This window comes from Diabrotica undecimpunctata, chromosome 1 (genome assembly GCF_040954645.1).
Source record: "Diabrotica undecimpunctata isolate CICGRU chromosome 1, icDiaUnde3, whole genome shotgun sequence".
Classification (NCBI taxonomy): Eukaryota; Metazoa; Arthropoda; class Insecta; order Coleoptera; family Chrysomelidae; genus Diabrotica; species Diabrotica undecimpunctata.
In genome coordinates, this window is record NC_092803.1 from 87,467,507 (window position 1) to 87,489,681 (window position 22,175).

The window sequence follows — 22,175 nt, forward strand, 5'->3', positions numbered from 1 at the left end:
GTCCTTTTTAGGACCAACTATTCTAATAACATATGTCTATAACTGTTAAGGGTATATCTAAAAATCAAGAAACTTTACTTTATTTAAACTTATCAGACATATGAGCTAAACACGAATCTGACTAATTTCTAGTACAGGAAACACATATAGGGCCTAACCTAGGGTATTTGGTATATAGCTGATCGCTGAAAACCACATTATAGATATAGACATACTATTTCTATCGGAAAAAAAGCAAAGAATAACTCAAAGTAAGAAAGAACAAAACCAGTCAGCTAAGAGAACCTTTTAATGATTTTGAGCTTGGATCCACCATCTACATATTTAATGAAAAATAATACAAATACCGACATTGAGGATCTGAGCACAAACCTTATTACGAAATCTGGACCAAAAACACTACAATGGTTTATCCAGATGATGAACAACTGTATTCAAATTAGGAGATACCCAAAGTCTAGAGACAAGCCAAAGTTGTTACCTTGCTTAAACCTGGCAAAAACTCCAACGACCACAAAAACTATCAGCCGAAATTTTTAGTTTGTCAGCTATTCAAAGTAATATACATCACAAATACTAAATCAAAGATGGGTACGAAAAATATCGGGTATCAGTGGTGGTATTTTTCAATCTAAATGCCGCTTACGACACCTTAACTTACAGAATATTTTTTCAAAAACTATATGATATCCCCTTGGATAACAAACTCTTAAAAAACTTATATTGTCTGCTTATGCCTACACAAGAGAATATTTTTTATATCACTCAATGGTAAGAATAGCAGATAAAGAACGGTCTCGCTTGGGGTAGCATAAAGGCACCTACACTGTATAACATTTACACAAACGAACGATCCATACCGGTAGATACTAGGACTTCTATTATATAGACGATACACCTATTATTGCACAATAAAAATAAACTATGAATCAATTTTCAGCCAAAACCCCTGAAAAGCCCGTGTGTGCTCCTTCAATTTCCCTAACATAGACGCTTTCACAAAACTGAACATCCAATTATGTCATGATTGTTGAACGTAGACTCCCTATAAATCGATAGTTTGTATCGCACGGGGTCAGTCACAGATTATTGTTTAAAACTAAAAGGTAAATTGAAGACCAGAAATAATATTGTTCGCAAGCTTGTCAGCTAAAAATGAGGTGCACATCCTTCCACCCTTAAAACATAGACGCTTGCACTATATGCATCTGCCGCCGAATATACCTTGTTAGACACATTAACCATTCTTTGTTTTTGTGCACACTACTACCAATTTTAACACAAAAATATCTATTGTAGCTCTTAACCATATTTATTTTGAGATAACCGTTCATCGAGATATCATATGTAGTACACAAATAAGACCAGAACTAAAATAATAAAAAAGCTTTATAAAAGATATCGCAGAAGATTGGATGAAATAAAATTAGTTTTTATTAATCGGATGCTTACATAAGACGTACAAAGACATACTCACGTAAACAAAATATATTACGAAATTTCTGTAATTAAAAAAAACATCGAGTTCGGCATTGAACTAATAAAATTATATTAAATAAAAGAACAACATTTTTAAAAATGCAGAAAAAATAAAATTTCCTATGCAAGCGAATATTCCATTAAATAATAAGCCCAAATCCTTTTGTATCTATATACCTGATTTTAAAGAACCAGTTACCTTTTAGTACGTAGTTATACCAGGTAATAAGATATCCTCTGTTACTCAGTGTAATGCGTATTAGATTACACTGTCTACGAACAGTAGATAAAAATAAGGAGCCCATATGAACCGTTCAGGGTATATGCTGAAAATATACGGTATAATCGCACAGTTGCCAAACTCTCAGAGCTTACTTAAACCGATAAACGTATGGTTCAAATATACATTGAAGAAGATCTGTACGACCCCTATAATATATACACGTGAACTAAACGATATACATTTATGATACAGGGGTATTTACGGGCTCCAAAAAATTTTTATAAATTATTAAACTCTACATGTTGATGAATCGACAGAACCAATATTATGGAATGGTCAAGTGAGCTCCGTATATCGGTATCCACTTGACCACGGAGCTCAATTGAACCTGAATTTTAACATGGGCGGAGTCCACTTTATGCCGTAGATATATATATATATATATATATATATATATATATATATATATATATATATATATATATATATATAATAGAGAAATCACATAAGCATTAACCATAACTAAATTTGTACCTTCTAGAATGCATGTTCAATAGTTTAAAATAATTATTTTTTGTTCACATCAAAAAATCATTTCCTATACAATAATTAATGGTACTTATTGGTTTTTTTAAGTAGAGAAAAATAAGCAGAAAGATTTCCCAAGATGCAATCTTAATAACCACGTGCAAAACCAGTACCCGTTAACCATCGTCTTATTTTATTATTAAAAATGTAAACCAATAAACCAAATCTAACCTAACACTGGTAAAAAAAAAGCAGTAATAAGAATAAAATGTTATAATATAATTAAAAATAAAATTTTTTATATTTCATAAGAAAACATGAAATTAAAACTAAACCAACGTAACCAAATCTAACCTAACACTGGTAAAAAAGCAGTAATAAGAATAAAATTGTAAGAAACAGTTGTCATTCCTCATTCCTATCATTTCTTGTTGTTTCGTGGTAAATAATGGCGGTGGCTTTTATAAATCGGGCATATTTTAGATGGAAATTACATAAAAAAAGAACGTTTTGCACCAAATAAAAATCATTGCACAATCATTAGTAAGTGAAGCAGAATTCATTGGTATAAATTTCATCTCTGTAGACATGGTTCAGGCTTATTACACTAGTACCGAACTGTCAAAGTTTAAATACGCATTTCAAAGTTTTCTGCGAATTTTTGTAATTTAAGTACAGTATATTTCACGAATTTGCACTTATTTTGGATTAGAAATCAAAGCTTGGATAATTGTCATTCCAGGTTGGTTTTTTTTTCGAAGTTTGATGGTGAATGGTGTAAAAATACAAGTAAGGGCCTTACTAACATTTTCTTTGTGATCTTATTCCTTTACATATTTCCTAATCTTCCATAATAGTTTAACCACATCGAAACGTTTTGGTAGATTTAAACTTTGTTGACGTTTGCCATTATGGAGGAAGAAATTCCTCCCGACCGGCCACCAGATCCCGACCCCAATAATATGTGTAAATCTGTCTCAAAACAATGCAATAGAGAAAGTAAACATTAAAGAAAAGAGTTTATATTCTGAATCAGATTTGGGGCCCTTTGAGGTCTTTGTTCAGGGTAAAAATAGTAATGTGGGTAACTATCATATCCTAAATATTGCTAAGACTATCTTTAATTTAAAACTGAAAGAGATTGCTAAATTTGATAGAAAGGGAAAAAATAGAGTGGGGGTAGTATTCAAGGACAGACAATCTGCCAATTCGTTTATCCTTAGGAAGGACTGGGAAGAATTAGGTTATGAGGTTTTCATTCCCACTCATCTTATCTCTTGTGTATTGTCAGGGGAGTTTTTAAAACTTTGTCAGAAGAGGAAATTAAAATGTCAACTTCTACTAATCTACCCTTTTGTAGAGTTATCTCTGTTAAAAGAATGAATAGAAGGGTTATGCAAAATAATTCAGAAACCACTTTCATCCCTACAGGTACTATCTGTTTAACTTTTTCAGGAAGGAATATTCCCAAAGAAATTGAAATTTATGGTCTGCCTATGAGGGTGATACCTTTTGTTAGTCCAGTTCTCCAATGTTATAATTGTCTTTTATATGGGCATACTCTTTCTCAATGCAAGGGAAAAAACAGATGTGTTACATGTGGTGCAAATCATGATTCTCCCTCGTTTGTAGGATGCAGTAGGTTTTGTATGTTCTGTAAAACACCAGATCATGACTCTAGACATCCTGAATGTAAAGAAAGAAAAAGACAAAAGAGTATTAAGGAACTTATGTCGTTTGCCAACTTATCCTATTATGAAGCTAACCAAAACATTCCTAGAGAAATATCTAGCCCAAAGTTGAACATTAAGGATTTTCCTAATCTTGTAAATAATCTATCCTCTGCAAATAGCATTTCAGTTCAAGAGAGAAGATTAGTTGCTACATCCCTGTCTTCAAATTCTGTTTCCTACAGTCAGATTACAAAATCCACTCCATCAAAAAGGAAAAGACCATTAAATGCAGGCTTTGATCAAAGTTCTCATTCTAAAGTATTGAACAATCCTAATGGGAGATCCCCCAAAGAATCCCCTAGTCACTTTATAAATAACTCTCAGACCCAAAGAGATTTAAATCAGGCTATATTAATGCTCAATCAAAATCACAGGGATTTGGTTATGACATTTATTGGTGAATTGATTAATAAAGATTATAGTTCTCCTAAGGATCACGTTGGATTAACAGGTTGACTGCCAAGCTGAAAATTCTAATTTTTCCTGTTGCGCCAAAGTAATTTATACTAGAAAGGTGTATTAAAAAACAGTTCGGCACAAACTAAATTTTGTTATAAATTAAAAGAAAAAAATTACGGTCAAAATTTAATATCAGCTAAAATGACCGCTCTGGCGTAGGCGGACAAAATAACCTGTCTACGCCAGAGCGGTCAGCTGTAGCGGCCACCTCTATCCTTATGCTAAGGTAATAGTTCGCGCGTTTTAGCTAGTTAGTTAGTGTAGACTATTATTGCAAGGGTGTGGCTCGTTGTTTTTTATTGTGTGTGTACTTGTATTGCAAAACTACATTATGTTTACAAATCGGCGTACTTTACGTCTATTGAAATTAGCTGGAGAAATGCCTCAAACAGATGGTAATACCTGCATTATTTTATTGTTTTTCTGTAAAATAGGGTAGATTGTTTTATTTCAGAAGAGTCAGAAACAGACGACGACTTTGGTTCATTTAATTCTACAGATTTATATGTACCCTCAAGTTCGGAAGAAATGGACATATCATCTAATTCAGACGATGATGAAAATATTAGTCCAAATAAAAAGAAAATGCGGTTTGATATAAACAAAACCACTGATACTTGTGAAGCTCAAGCAGGTCCATCAGGTATTGGTAATGGGGTAAATATCAATCCACTGACAACCGAGCCGCTTAGAGATGTCACCAATATGTCCGACGATGAGTTACTACCAGAAAATAATGAGATTGGAAATGATCCAATGGCTGATAGAGGCGATTTTGTGATTGATCAACCAATTAGTAGCCCAGTTCCAACAGAATGGACAAATCCTGTTAGTAATCACCAACAATTTGATTTTACTGAGACATGGGGGCTCAATCCAATTTATGCAGCAGCTATTTCTTTAGAACAAGTTTCACCGTCAACCTATTTTTACGCATTTCTTGATAATGAAATAGTGGATATGATAGTCAATCAAACCAATTTATATGCAACACAGCAAGTGTTAGGAAATGATGTTTCACTGAATTCGAGGTTACACGCCTGGCAACCAACGGATAAAAAGGAGATGTATCAGTTCATCGGTCTTCTGGGTTACATGGGATTAGTTCAAATGCCTTCACTATCACATTACTGGAGCAGAAAACCCTTATTTCGTAATGATATTGCTTCAACTGCTATGAGTCGAAATCGCTTTGAGCTGTTGCTCAGAATGTGGCACTTTTCAAATAATGAAGAACGCGAAGAGGGGATAGACTGCACAAAATTCAACCACTTGTCGACCTACCCTTAAGAAAATATCAAGACACATATACTCCAGGAGAAGTATTTTGTATCGATGAAAGTATTGTTCCCTTTCAAGGAAGATTAGTGATGAAGCAATACATGCCTCAAAAAACTCATAAATATGGTGTTAAAGTATTTAAGTTATGCTGTGGTAACGGCTATACTTGGAATTTACAAATTTATGCTGGCAAAGAAAGAGACAGAGGAGCTTCAGTTCCTACCAAAGTCGTGATGAATTTGTCAAGAAACCTCCTGAATGCAGGTCGAACTGCCATTACTGATAATTATTACACCAGCCTTGAACTGGCTAATCGTCTACTAGACAACCGTACACATTTGATTGGAACTTTGAGATCAAATCGTAGAGGTAACCCAAAGGAGGTTTTGGATAAGACATTGAAGAAGGGCGAAACATTTTGCAAAGAAAATTCAAGAGGTGTATGTGTGATAAAGTGGCATGATAAACGCGATGTTCTTATTTTGTCTACTAAGCACACTGATAGTTGCCAACTTATTGAACGCCATTCAGGACCCATAAGAAAACCGGATGCTATAATTGATTACATCGCTGGGAAATCATCAATCGATTTGTCAGACCAGATGTCCAGCTATAATTCCGCTTTGCGTCGATCATTAAAATGGTATCGTAAAATCGCGATCGAACTTCTGCTAGGTACAACTATTGTAAACGCTTATATAGTATTCAAGACACTTTCTAATTCAAACATGACGATTACTAAATTCAGAGAAAAAATTGTATCTGACTTAGTCAAAGGTGGGCCCGTTTATGATCAAGTCGAACAAGCTGAAGATGAACCACTGCCACCAGCAACTACAAGAAAGACTTTACGAAATCATACATTGCTAAAAAAAGATGGAATTGCTACTTCTGTAAGGAAATACTGCAGAGGTTTCTACAAGAAAAAAACTACAGGAGAAATATCTAAAAACAAAGTAAAAAAAGTTACTACATATTGCACAGACTGCCAGGGGTATCCTCATTTTTGTCTGCCTTGTTTTAATTTCAAACATTTAAAAATGTAATGACTTTTAAAACCATGATATTTTTCAATTATTTCAATAAAAACTTACTTATTTCTATCTAAAATCATTGATGTTTTACTTATAATGTACAATTTTTTGTTGTATACACATATAATACATAGCGCATATGTAAGTAAATATATTTACTCACATATCCATACAGGCCAGGCGGTCATGTTGCCTATGCATTTTTAACGAAACCGGCGGTCATATACCCTTTACAGACACTTTTGTTAAACAATGCACGGCGGACAATATGACCGCCACGGCGTGAGTTACTATGGCTTGTTTTTAAACCAGGAGGAGTAATTCAAATTTACCTTTTATTTTTTTTACCTTTAATAATTTTATAATGCTATAATATATATGGATTACCGTCGAAGGCCGTCATGATCAACCCAAAAAGAAAATATAATATATTTGCTGAATTTTCTAGCCACTTTCTTGGCTGTGAAACTTTTTAGTTTACTCCTCCTGGTTTAAAAACAAAACATATTACTATGAGCGGGCATAATGACCGCTGTGGCAGTCAACCAATTAAATGTAGAGATTGGTAATCATAAAAACAAAAGTGTATCACATAATGCTATAAGTACTAGTCAGGAGCGAGGAGGGATGGAGGTATCTGGGTCTGAGGACTCAGAATACTGATTCCCCTCTCGTCTTGACCTGGTACACACATGTTTTTAACATTTTATATTTTCAATCATCACGCCCCACTAACTATTATACAATGGAATATAAGATCTTATAATACCAATGTTGACAACTTAAAAGTTCTTATTAAAGACTATAACCCTGATATTGTCCTCATTAGTGAGTCTTGGCTATCTAACCAACACATAATTAGATGCAGAGGGTATCACATTATCAGAAAGGATCGAGGTGATGGATATGGGGGCTTAATTACCCTTATCAAATACAATATAGATTTTCGGGATATTCATATTAACAATCCTGGTTTTAATTCAGATGTTCAATTTCAACTCACCTTTTTACCCAAGTATAATTTAAATATATTAAATATGTATTGTCCTTTGGACAATCTCATTTCCAAAACATGCTGGTCTTCTTTGATCAACTCGATCAACAACCCTCTACTCATCATGGGTGATTTAAATTGTAATCATAGAGCATGGGGAAGCTCAAGAGATAGTGTTAATGGCAGAAATATTTTGCAAACTGCAGAAGATCTTAAGTTAATTTTTCTTAATGATGGTTCTCCAACAAGATTGGTTCGTCCTGGTGGCAGCAAATCAGTAGTTGACTTATCATTGGCTTCGATAGATGTGGCACCTAAAATTAGTGGATGGACCACCATTCCAGATACAGGATCTAGTGATCATTTTCCCATTCTATGCTATGTCGGTATCCCAACACAGGACTTTAATCAGGTTTCTAAAAGAAGAAATTTCAAAAAGGCTGATTGGCTTTCATTCCATGAGAAACTAGACTGTATTTAAAATAAAATTTCTAAAATTAAAGCGAAAAATAAGCTTTAGATCCTTTTGTAGCAAACTAAATAGAAATACTCCCCTTAAAGATATTTAGAATAAAATTAACAAGGTTTCTGGTAGTAAATTGTCTCTTTTATCTCAATTGCCACCTGAGGAGGTAGCCCGGGAAATTTTAACATTTCTCTCACCTATTTCTGGAGACTTTGAATTACTTTTCAGTCCTCTGCAGTATTCTGAGAATCCCATATTATTTGATGAATATAACAATACTCTTCTGTCTAAAACTGATTCTGCTATGGGTCCTGATCAGGTTTCATACTCTATGTTAAGAAATTTACCGCACTCTGGATCATTACTCTTAATTCAATTCTTTAATGAATGTATCCGGAAGGGACAGGTTCCTCCCTCGTGGAAACAAACGGTCATATTACCCATTGTTAAGCATGGAAAGGATAAAACTGACCCACTTATTTATAGGCCAATAGCTCTATCATCGTGTGTTGGTAAAATGCTGGAAACATTAATTAAAAACAGAATTGAGTGGTTCTTAGAACACAATCATATTTTAAATCCATTGCAACTTGGTTTTAGAAGGGGGTAGAGGTTGCATGGAATGCATTTCATTACTAAATTCTAAAATACTACAAGGATTTTCATTAAATCAATTTACCGTAGGACTTTTCCTAGATATTTCAGCAGCTTATGATAGTGTCAACATCTCTCTTTTATACTCTAAACTAATTAAATATAACATTCCTATTCAACTAGCAAATGACATTTATTCTATATTAAATGATCGTAGTATTTATGTAAAGGACAAAACTGGTCAAATTCATGGTCCAAGAAAAACTAATCAGGGCTTACCTCAGGGCTCCCCTCTAAGTCCAATGTTATTTAATCTGTATTCCCTATCTTTATACGAGATTATTCCCAGCGGTTGTAATCTGACCCAGTATGCAGATGATTTGGTTATTTTGGTTAGTGGGGCTGATCTACTTAAATTAATTAATTCTTTGAACTTGTTAATGGATAGGATGGATCTCTGGTTATTAGAACACAACTTTAATCTATCTTACAATAAGTCATCAGCAATTATATTTCAAATAGGGAATCGTAAAATTAATCCTCCAAACGTAAGAATTAGAGGTCATGCAATTAAATGGGTGGATACAGTGAAATATTTAGGGGTAGTTATTCAAAAAAACCTGAAGTGGAAATCATATGTGGATTTAAAAGAATTAAAAGTAAGTCGTAGCTTGAATGTAATGAGGGCTCTATGTGGAACATATTTTGGTAGTGATCCTAAAACTCTCCAGATAGTTCATAATGGTTTGATACAGAGTCATTTAGATTATGGATGTCAAATATTATCAGATTGTCCTAAGGCGCTAATCAACAGGTTAGATAAATTACAATATAAGAGTATTCGTATCATAACAGGATGTATGAGATCTACCCCTATTCATGCATTGTTAGGTGAAAGTGGTCAAATTCCTCTAAAGTACAAATGGGAATGGCTTAATTCTAAATTCCTCCTAAAAAATCTTATGCTAATTAATAATCCAATAATTTCTGCCTTGAATCAATTACAGATATCAATGCAATCAAATTATAATTACTGGAATAAAAAAAGTATTCCCCTCTTAGTTTCCATCATGAGTAAATTCCAGCATACCCCAAATTTATTTTCTAGTGACTTATTTCCGTGCCACAATTTTGAATTAGAATATCAATTAACTTCTATCCCTATTAGGAATGTGCAATCTAATAAAGGTGATGAGCATGCAATAATTCAATTTCAAAGAATCTCACTTAACAATCCACTTCACACTATAATCTTTACAGATAGGTCAGTTGATAGTAAGGGCTCAGCAGGATTTGGTGATTTTTGTCCTGACTTTGAATACTCATACTCTAGTAAACTCCCTACACAGACTCAAGTTTGCACTGCAGAGATTATTGCAATTAATCATGCGATTCAATTTGTCTTGGAGAAGGATATCAAGAGGGCCTTAATCTTGTCTGATTCTAAGAGTGCTATCCAAAAGATAGGGAAAACATCTTACTCAATGGAAATTGAACATACCTCTATTATGACCAAAAGGGGCATTAAAGAAGCCAATCAACAGAACATCAGTATTATTCTGGCTTGGATTCCAGGGCATTCGGATATTAAGGGCAATTGTGTTGCAGACAAATTGGCAAACATAGGAAGATCACTAAAAATGCCAGCCAAAGTTAAATTGCACTATTCAAACTACTTATTTTATATTAAAAAGCTAATTTGGACTCGATGGGCACAAGAATAGAATTCAAACAGATCAAAAGGGTCGTTTTATAGTAAAATAGTCAATAAATGGAGCAAATCACCATGGTTCAATCAATTTCCTTATAAAGACAGAAGGCATATCACCGCAGTAATTAGAATGAGAACAGGACATTGTTCCACTCCCGTTCATTTATTCCGCATAGGTATTCAGGACAACCCATACTGTAAATGTGGTCAAATTTGATCTCTGAATCATGTTATCCTAGAGTGCCCAATAAACGTTTCTCCAAATTTTGACCAGAGATTTGCTCTCTCCTATCCAATCTTAATTCTCAAAGACTAAATTTGTTGATTACTTTTCTTAATCTAGCCAAAATCAACCTATAATATATTTCTATCTTATCTACTATAACATAACTTTACAAATTTCTCTCTATTTTTACACCTGGGTTCTCTATCATCCGTTGGTAGAAAAAAAAAATGAAAAACTTGGACAGTCCACAGTAAAGTAGCTATTGAATTAAGTAGATAGCTGCAGAAGAGTTTGCTGTGGAACTCTGAGGACCTCATCACTTATTTTATATATAAATAACTAAAAAGCACCTAATAGAAAAGAAAAGATTATGTAGAAAAAGACTGGTTGCTACACCCAAGCGAGAAAAGTTTTATCCTGTGTTGAATTGTCTTTCCTATACTAACTGTCTGGCCCAAGAAGAAGAAGTTTCAACATAGTGTTCATTCAATATAAAATAATTTCAATTTAGTTTTATGTGGGGATATTTGATTGTCTAGAGCAAGTTGAGAATATCCCCCCTGAATTAGCTGGGCAAATTATCCCCTGGGATATTACCCAATAAAGGAAGAAGAAGAATTAATAGGTTATGTTAGTAAACACTACAAAAAGTATTGAGTATTGTCGATTACAAATTTAATTTATTAATTGAAAGGAATTTTATCAAAATGCTAACTGATTCTTCAGTAAGTTTATTTGGCAATATACAGTAATATAGAATATATAGTAATTGATGAATTATAATTCATATAAATGAATTTTGTGTATAGGTCAGAACTCGGAATGATCCTTATGGGGCATTCAAAAAAACGGGTGTGGCAGTCCAGTGGGACTGCCGGTAGAAGTTATACTTCTATACACGCGTTCGCCGTTAAAAATTTATATAGGAGTCAATCTGCACAATCATTACATATGTAATGCTATAGGTAAGAGAGAGCAGAAAAAGAAAAAGAGTTAGTTATATAGGTATATGGTGCATCGTTTGCTGTATATAAACACTTGACCTGTAATAGGAGTATAGTAAATGAAGGATTGTATCAATTTAATGAAAATATATATTTTTATTTTTATATATGTATAAAAGGAGCTGGATGCAAAAAAAAATTTACACATACTCTGCAGTCAAATTCATTGTTTATTTTGTTATTAATATAAAAATTACAATACAATAAATACACTGCAACATAATTCAATATAATAATACAATATAAATTAAAATGTAATATTCATAAGTATTTAAAACTGCCAATATACATAACTTACTTTACGAAGATAAAAATAAAAAACCAACAACTCGGATTATGTTGTAAATTTTCATTTTATTTTAAAATTTATGTTTTTTGCGTATCTTACATATATTTAATAAGATTAACGTGAGGTTTTTAAATATTTCAAAAATAAAAAAGGAAATTCATAATTGGGATTCGAACTCACAACCACCAGTGTATGAACCAAACACGTAAAGGATTTGCCAATTAGACATGACACTAACGGATTTCAAAATTGACAGTTCTCGGTAAAACAGTGATTATTTTGAAATACAAAAGCCTAAAATAATTATAAAAAACGTTTAATTTTAAATAATACAAAACATATCACATAAATAATAATATTAATACATTATATTATATATATATATATATATATATATATATATATATATATATAATATATAAGATTATATAATATTTAATATTAAATATATATACAAAAGGAACATTTTTATTCTCGAGAGAGGAAGAGAGAGAAAATATATCTTCTGTCTCTCTTACTCATTATCTTACATATGTAATGGTTTCACAGATTCACTCTCATGCAAATTTCCAACGCCGACCGTGCGTATAGAAGTATAACTTCAAAAATATTTGATTTGGTTCTCTATTAGGCCACATTCACAGTAAGGGTTGTCCACCCTTAATTCAGTTTGAAAAGATGTTGACTTGTTAAAAAATGACCATTCTTATAATAGGCATTCTTATAATAGTTGTAATGTGTCTCCTATCTTTATATGAAAAGTTTTGAAACCATGTCTTATTAGGGAAAATATTTTGTACTCTGTAATACTGATACGATTTTTTGCTAATTAAAGTTTTCCAAGTGTTTTTAAATTTGTTTTTAATTTTATTCTTAATTATGGGTAACACATCTTCAGAATCTAATTTCATATTCAAAGGAACATTAAGATCTCTCCCTATTTTGGCCAGTGTGTCAGCTTGTAGGTTGCCCGGTATATCGGAATGACCCGGTATCCATGAGATAAGTATTTCAAATCTGTTTCTATTTGCAGATGTAATAAGATTTTTTGTTTTAAGGCACCAATAATCTACCGAAGCAGAAATATTGCTATTAATAATTTTAGAAATTACACTAAGGGAATCAGGAAATATAATAACTTTATTGAATCTGTCTATTAATGAATAAATTAACTGCTTGGTATATAGCCATGTTTTCTGCTTTGCATATGCACAGTTCATCAGGTAGTCTGGATGAAAATTTGTAATTGATACTAGGAATATAAGTGACAAAACCTACTTTGTTATAATTTTTTGAGGCATCCGTATAAATGAACATTAAATCATTGATATATTTTTCAGTAAATATTGCAAATTTTTCTCTAATCATATATTCATTCTTTGTTATTTCGCAATTTAGTGTTTTTACTGGACTGACTAATGTATCAAAATCCATCTCATAACATGGAAAATTATTACCTTTATATATTTTGTTAAAATATGGGAAAAAGTATTCTAGTGTTAAAACTAAGTATGGAAAGTTATCTTCATTATAAAAATTAGGTTTGATTATAAGTTTATATAAGTTATTTATTTTATTATTAAGTTAACAAGGGACAAAATCAAAGGATGGTTTTTGATATTAACGATCTTACTTAAAAATTTAGTAGCTAATATTAAACTTCTATGTTTTAAATCATATTGCGCCGATTCTGCTAGCAAAGTCAAGTGAGGGGTAGATTTCATACAACCTAAAGAAATTCTTAGCCCTTCAAATAATACTGTGTTAAGTTTATTAATACATTTCTGAGATATAGGTCTGAATAAGAATGAACCATAGTCTAAGTGAGATCTTATTAAAGCATTGAAGACTATTAAAAGAGTCCTAGGGTCTGCACCCCACCACACTCTGCAAATTGCACGTAAAATATTAATATTTTTCTTTGTTTTAACTAATATATTATCAACATGTTTGTCCCACTTGAGATGATTTTGAAAAATATGCCTAAAAATTTAACTTGATCTTTTAATGGTATAATTGTGTTACTAAGTTTGATTTCTGGGGTAAAATTTTTTGCGTTTTCCCTTTGAAAACCATACAGCTTCACATTTGTCTATAGAAAGAGATAGATCATGTTCTAACAACCATTCTTGTACATTGTACAGACTTTATTAACCATTTGTTGGATAACTGATCCTTTAACATATAAAACCAAATCGTCAGCATACCCATTAATATTTATATATTTAAGAAGAATGGAAAATAGATCCAATATGTATATATTAAATAAAATTGTGCTTAACTTTAGTTACTACAGACGGGCCCAAAAAGTCACCTTTATTGGATCTAGTAAACAAAAGCCTATTTTGCAAAATTTTAAAAAGAATATTAATTCTAGGACAAGGGACATTTAAATTTTGTAATTTATTGTAAAGTTTATATAGATTCACATTATCATATTATGCTGATTTAATATCAATGAAGATGGCAAGGACTGAATGGGAAGATTTAAAGGCTTCTGAAATGAAGGTATGAAGGAGAGCTAAATTGTTGGCAGTTCCTCTACCTCTTCTGAAACCTGCCTGAGAATTTTTTAAAACGAGATTATGTTATAAAAACCAATCTAATCTATTTTTTAAAATGATTATAAAGTTTTTAGTATGCAAGAGGATAAAACAATTGGTCTAAAACTATTCGGAAGAAGTGGGTCCTTAAAGGGTTTTAAGATGTTAAGAATATTAAATTTTTTCCAATCGCTAGGTAAGGGTTCTCCTTTAAGACATTCATTGTATATATTTAGGAGGATTTTTTTGGCTTTTAGAGGGAGATGTTTTATCATTGAGTAAGAAATATCATCAATTCCCGGGGCAGAATTTCTTTTATTGAACAATGCAGTGTCAATTTCTGAAATTGAAATAAGTTTAAATTCTTGGTTAGCGTGAAGTAAACGGAATTCAGGATCAATAGAAACTGATGACATATTATATAATATTTCTCTTTTAATGTTATCTGAAGGATTATAAAAATTTTTGCAATTATTATGGTTTGAAAAGTTTTTTACTTTATTCCATACATATGTAATATTGGATCCTCTATTTAATGTTTCACAAAATTGTTTAAATTTGTTTCTCACTCCATCTCACGTAAGGTCCATACCGACCATAAACTTTTACCTATACTGTATATTTAAATATAACCTGGACGATATTTCTATTGTTGTGAGATTAAAAACTCGACACGAAAAATATGCGATGTATGGGTATAAATTAAGAATAGTTAATTCACCTGTTTGCTTTTGGTATAATATTTCTAGGAATTAGAGATTTGAATCTATTAATGTTTCCTGGAATGCAACATTACCGAGAGATATATAGACCAATCATATTACAATCTACAACAATAACAAGTGTGTTTTACAATTAGTACAGAATATTTACCAAGTTTCCATGAGATGAAAATAATTAACATACTGATTGACTATTTGAAAGAAATAAACATAATGAAACAGTTTCAGTAATGAAACAGTTATAGATATAACAAAACTTAATAAAAGAAAATAAACTAAACTAGAATAGAATAAACTAAACTAAACTAGAATAAAATAAACTAAACTACTGAACTGAGTTTATTATCTAATTTATTGTCTTTATTTATTATAAAAGGTTCTACATTTATAACACTTACAAGTGTAAAGTCTTTATTTAATTTATATATACAATATTCTTACACTTATCACAACTACTTTAATTTATATTATTTATCTACAATATTTATTTCTCCGTTACAATTCGAAAGTCGACGCGATATTATTTTTCAGACTCCTTCAATAATTAAAATTCCGCTATATATATCAAAACAGCCGTTAAACTAGAATTCCGGCGATTCCCTTTGAACAGACGAGAAGGTCACCCGGACTGGTTTTCATTCGACCTTCTTCTGGAAATTAGCAAATAAACATGGCAATACTGTCAAAACACTAATTGCCAGATTGCAACAGATGTTCAGTAGATTTCAATTTTGGCTATTTTCTTATAATTTTGGGATGAAGTGGTACCTGAATACCTTAAAAACTTAAGAATTTTAATAAATTAAATTTAAATTAATTAAACTTCTTTTAAAAACTTAAAAAGAATGTTTTGTAAAATTAATTAACATTATATCGCATGCTCTTTCGTAATTTATTAAAACGACATGGCAACACTGCCAAATACAAAACTCTCCCTCATTTGTAGCTAACTTCACCGGCACTTTCTCTATACTTTTGCCACAATACCTCCTATAATATTCGTTTTTATAAAAGTATTATAAAACTAAAAATATTCGAAAAACAGCAAACGTAAGCAATCATACACGATCTGTTAAAACGATCATAACAAAATATCGCATATAGAAGAATCTTTCAGTTATTTTTGAGCGTCGGCAAGGGTTGATCGCACGTGTTAAAAAAGAATGAAAGATGGATAAAGATTTTAGTACCACTAGGGAGCGGTCATGTCAGCGCTATTATTGCTTCTAAAATATGAAAGAGTGGGACAACAAATGCAAATTTAGATATTTTTATATTATGTAGATGCCGCGTGGTTGTAGAATAGGATTAAATTTTTGTGTTTTATAAAATTTTTTAAAGAAATAATATTATTTTAACTTTTAATAAATGAATCTTTTTAGAAAAAACATGATTCAAATTTTTAATTGAAATATGTACAAATCTACAAATGAAAAACGTCAAAAAACTGTCAAAGTGTTTAGACGCATTTCAAAGTTTCTCTAAGTGAATCTAAGTGATTTTTCTCACCACAAGTATAAAATCTGTGAGTACAAATATTTATTTAATCTAAATAATAACATTTAAGTTAAATTCACGTAAACAAGAATTAACTTTTGGTTATAAAGCAACAACTTTTTACTGCTACCGTTTATCAATTCTGATATCGAGGAGACAGGACCGAACTAGGTTTTTGAGAGTTATCGATGATAATAATCAAAAATGGATAATTTTCCGCCTCTTGGGGCCCCTGAACAAGAACTGGAGCAACGTTCATCAAATACAAATATAAAACAATCTTTTACAACTGTCACAAATCAAAATGTATCTAAATTTCCATCCAAAACACAAGCATTAGTTTTTCCTGAGCTGGAAAATACAAAGTTGGAAGACTATCTATTTGCAGTTGGTGATTTAATGCATCCAAAATATAGTCTTTTCTTCTCTAGAATGTCAAATGGTCAAATTTGCATTTATCTAAGAAGCAAAACTTTAGTTTTTCTTCTGCAATTTTCTAGAATTTAACAAAGGGATAATTACTGTAAACCACCAAAATATTCAGGCTCGTAAATTAATGTCACCAAATGAAAGATTATTGATATCAAATGTTTGTCCTTCAATCCCACATTCAATTATTGAAAATGCACTTTCTAATTTGGGATTAACTTTGGTAACTCCAATAATTTTTTTAAAAATTGGTACATCAAATCCTAATTACACAAATTTTCAGTTTCAGAAGGCATACTTTTATTTCTCCCCCAGTCTCATCAATACCCGACTCAATAATTGTAAATTACGAAATGACATCATATCGTATATTTCTTGTAATGGAAAAGGATCTATTTACTTGCAGGCAAGCGGGACATTCGGCTAAAAATTGCCCAAACTCAAACATCTCAAACACAAAATGCTGCTCCAACTACTTCAACTGATCCAATAGACAATGAATACATTCCCCTAACGCAAAACATATCTTCCTCGGCTCCTACACAATGCTGAAAGCCTTGATTTTCAACAAATGTCCGACGATCCTCCCTCAAACGAAATCGCTCTGAAATTATAACCCCTCCACCAAATGATACTCCAGTAAATAAGCCCTTTTCAGACCCTAAATTAAAAAAGCCAAAGTCTTCAATCACAGACATAGGAACCATTAAAGTAACTGATGATATAAAAAATTCAGCTAGACGAATATATGAAGTAATATACTTCAGTAAACCATTCAATATCTTAAGAAACATTAGTAGATATACTGGAAAATGCTCATGGTACCCCTGACCCAGTAAGCTTAATAAAAACTTATACAAATGATCTAGAAAACCTATTGACACTTTTAAATCAACTACATGAAAATTTATCAAATAGGAAATCAAAAAATAGATGCACTAGACTTCGAAACAAAATACTTAAATCCATACAATCAGAAACTAACACCGAATCCAATAATGAAATTGTAAAAGATATATTATAATGGCTTTCTCAATTATCCAGTGGAACTTATGAGGGTATTACACTCGCCTTGAGATATTACAACAAATGATTAAAAAACTTACTCCATCCATACTTTGTTTACAGGAAACTCATTTTAAAAATAATAAAGTTCATAATTTAAAACTCTTCACATGCACATATAAAAATAGAGAAAATGTAGACCATGCTAGTGGTGGCGTAGCAATTTACACTCATTCGTCCATCGATGTAGAAATTCTTTAAATCAATACACAACTTGAAGCAGTCGCAATTACTATCAAAGGGCCTTTAAAAATGAACATATATGTAATATAATACATTCCACCTACACAAAACCCAAGGAATAATGAAATCTCAGATTTGATTAAACAAATACCTTCACCTCGTTTAATAGTTAGAGATTTTAATGCACATAATTACATATGGGGATTAAATAGAATTACTCCATTAGGTCGTAGAATCGAAATAATGTTGGACAATTTTCAGTTAAACCTACTAAACGATGGAAGAAATACTTAAATTTTGACATTTCTACTGGTAAATCCTCTGCCATAGACCTTTCAATATGTAATCCAGCATTATCAGCTACCTTATCTTGGGATAAACTTTCTGATTTAAATGATGGTGACCACTTTCCGATTGTAATAACGAATCCTGACAGTATACAATACTCTTGTAAAGTTGAAAAATGGAATCTCAAAAATGCAAATTGGCAAGAGTATTATAATCTAGTTTTAAATGAAATGAATGCATTACATGAAATTTTACAATCGACTAATAATATTGATAGTCAAATTCAAGAGTTTTCCAATGGTAAAATGAATTCCAAACAATTAAATTTATCAGTCCCTTGGTGGAATTCTAAATGTCCAGAAGCTATTAAACTTTCAAAAACAGTGTTAAACCGATTGAGGAAATATAATATACTTGAAAATAAATTAGAATTCAAACGACTAAAAGCACGAGCTAGATTCATCATTAAAAGAAGTAAACGTGAATCATGGAAAAAGTTTGTTTCAGAATTAAATTCTTCTACACCAATTAATAAAGTGGCAAATGGTACGAAAGATATCCGGGAAAAATACCCCAAACCACATTAACTTCTTAGAAGAAAAACAAACAATATACACTTCCACTCTAGGCATAGCCAGTATTCTAGCTAATAGTTTTGAAGGATTCTCAAGCGATGATGTTCTTCCTCCAAATTTTTTTATTAAAAAAGAAAGAGGAATCCAAAGGTATTGATATACCGATGATGACCTTTCTCCTTTAAATTATCCCATAACCATGGATGAATTAGAATACTCACTCAATAATACGAAAAACTCTTTTCCGGGTCTTGATAACATCCCTGTAATATTTCTTCAAAAACTTCCTTCATCTGCAAAGAAACACTTGCTGAATATCTATAATAATATATGGGAACATAGCAAGTTTCCAAAAATTTGGAGTTCATCTATCGTTATCCCTATTTATAAACAAAATCAACCAAAATCTCTGTCACATTCATATAAACCTATTTCTCTAACTTGTATAATGTGTAAAGTTCTCGAGAAAATTATATCCAACAGATTAATGTGGTTTTTAGAAAATAATAAATTAGTTGCCCCGGAACAAAGCGGATTCCAGAAAAATCGTTCAACACTGGATAATCTTATTAGTTTAGAGTCTGAGATTCATGAAGCAATGGCATTTGGACAAAAATGTATCGCAGTATTTTTGACATAACTAGAGCATACGATACAGTTTGGCCACATGGTATTATTCAAACACTTGGTCGATGGGGAATAAAAGGTAATATATCACAATTCATAAAAAAATTCTTATCTCATCGAACTTTTGATGTACGAGTTAACGGTACTTTATCTAATACAAAAATTCAAAAAAACGGAATTCCCCAAGGAATTGCAATAAATAATATTATCTCCACTTATAACTTACCAGTAAAAACTAGACTCTTTGCAGATGACTTAATCATTTTTGTTAAGGGGATAAATGATAAAACCCTTCACATCTACAGAAAGTGCTATGGAACCTCGAATTATTGACAAATTCCACAGGTCTTCAATTATCAACAATAAAATCAAAGGCTATGTTATTTTCAAAAAGAAAAGAAGTTATATCACTCCAGAATTAAAACTATTTAATAAAGAAATAAAATATGTTGAGAAAATTTAATGTCTAGGCATGACATTTGACGACAGATTATCCTGGAATCACCACATTCATGATCTAAAAAGTACGTGTCAATCCGCTCTTAACATTATAAAAACTGTTGCACACAACACGTGGGGAGCAAATAGTAAAACACTGACCCTTATGTACGAAGTCATTAATCAGGTCCAAACTCGATTACGCTTGTATTATTTATGATTCTGCAAAACCATATATCATAAAACAACTCGATTTAATAGAAAATAGTGCTTTGCGAACCATAGTGCCTTTTATACTAGCTCTACTGAAAGTTTACACTGTAAAGCTGGAGAAGTCCCCCTATAATTCCGAAGAAAACAACTTTCACTAACATATGCGGCATTAATACAGGCAAATCCTATTAATCCTGTTAACCACTATGTAAATTCAGACCGTTTTAGGAATATCTTTAAAACACATGCTAGGCTTGACCTTCCTTTTTATGAAAGGGTAAATAGATACCTCAATGAACTTGAATTCGAATTTCCTGATACCTATTGTATACCTATTGTAACGATTTGAATGCAATAGTGCAGAACTTTTTAGAGCGGCAGTCAACAGAGTCCGCATAGCTATAATAATTTCCAACCTTCGATAGAAGATGGAACTTAAAGAAGAAGATTGTATACCAGATATTAACACTGTTCCCCCTTGGACTGTTCTCATCTTATCTATCAATACCAAACTCTCCATATATAAAAAAGCAGATAACCATCCCAAAGCATTATATCAATATGTTCTCCAAGAACTCATGACATACAGTAACCATAATATTATATATACCGATGCCTCTAAAACTATAGATAGAGTGGGAGCAGCATTTATGACTAATAAAACAAAAATATTAATGAAACTCTCTAAATTAACATTCATTTACTGAGCCGAGTTAACCGCTATTCTCAATACAATAAATTTTGTGGTAGAAAATAGTATCAAAAACCCTGTCATATTACGGATTCCTTAAGTTCTGTAATTGCCCTAAACAACTTATATCCTAGTCATCCAAGTTTATTAAGTTTAGTCCACTACTTATTAAATCAGCATTAAGCCAACTGCAAACTATGAACATAAATGTCAACTTTGTATGGATTGCTTCCCATATCGGAATTGCTGGTAATGAAGAAGAAGATTTCTTGGCAAAACTAACAATATTGAGTCCGCAAGCTGTAGAAATCAGAAGCATTCCACATCTAGATATAAAACCTATAATCAAGAACTTAATAATCAATGATTGGCAGACCAAGTGGAATCAGTCAACATCCAAACTACGAGAAGTAAAACATTCTATATTCCTTGGAAATCAACCCCAAATAGGCCAAATAAGCGTATACATCAAAACATCCTATCTCTTCTTAGAATAGGCCACACCACCATCACCCATAAACATTTGCTGCAGTGTGAATTAAGACCACAGTGCTACGTATGTGATATTGTGCTCAGTGTTCGCCATATTTTACTGGAGTGTCCTTTATATTGCATGGAGAGACTTCAATATAAATTACAAAATACCTTACAGGCAATATTAAGTGACGGAACTGATATAAAAAATTTGACATCATACTTATATTTCATAAATGTACTAAATAAATTGTAAAACTTTAAATTGTACAACGCCAATGACCCTATGAGGTTGAAGCATAAGTAAATAAAAAAAATCTATAAATAATATAATTAAAACTCTCTTCTTATAATTTATAAATAAAATTAATTAAAAGTCAATCACCGAGAGAGAAAGCCCAAAAAATTG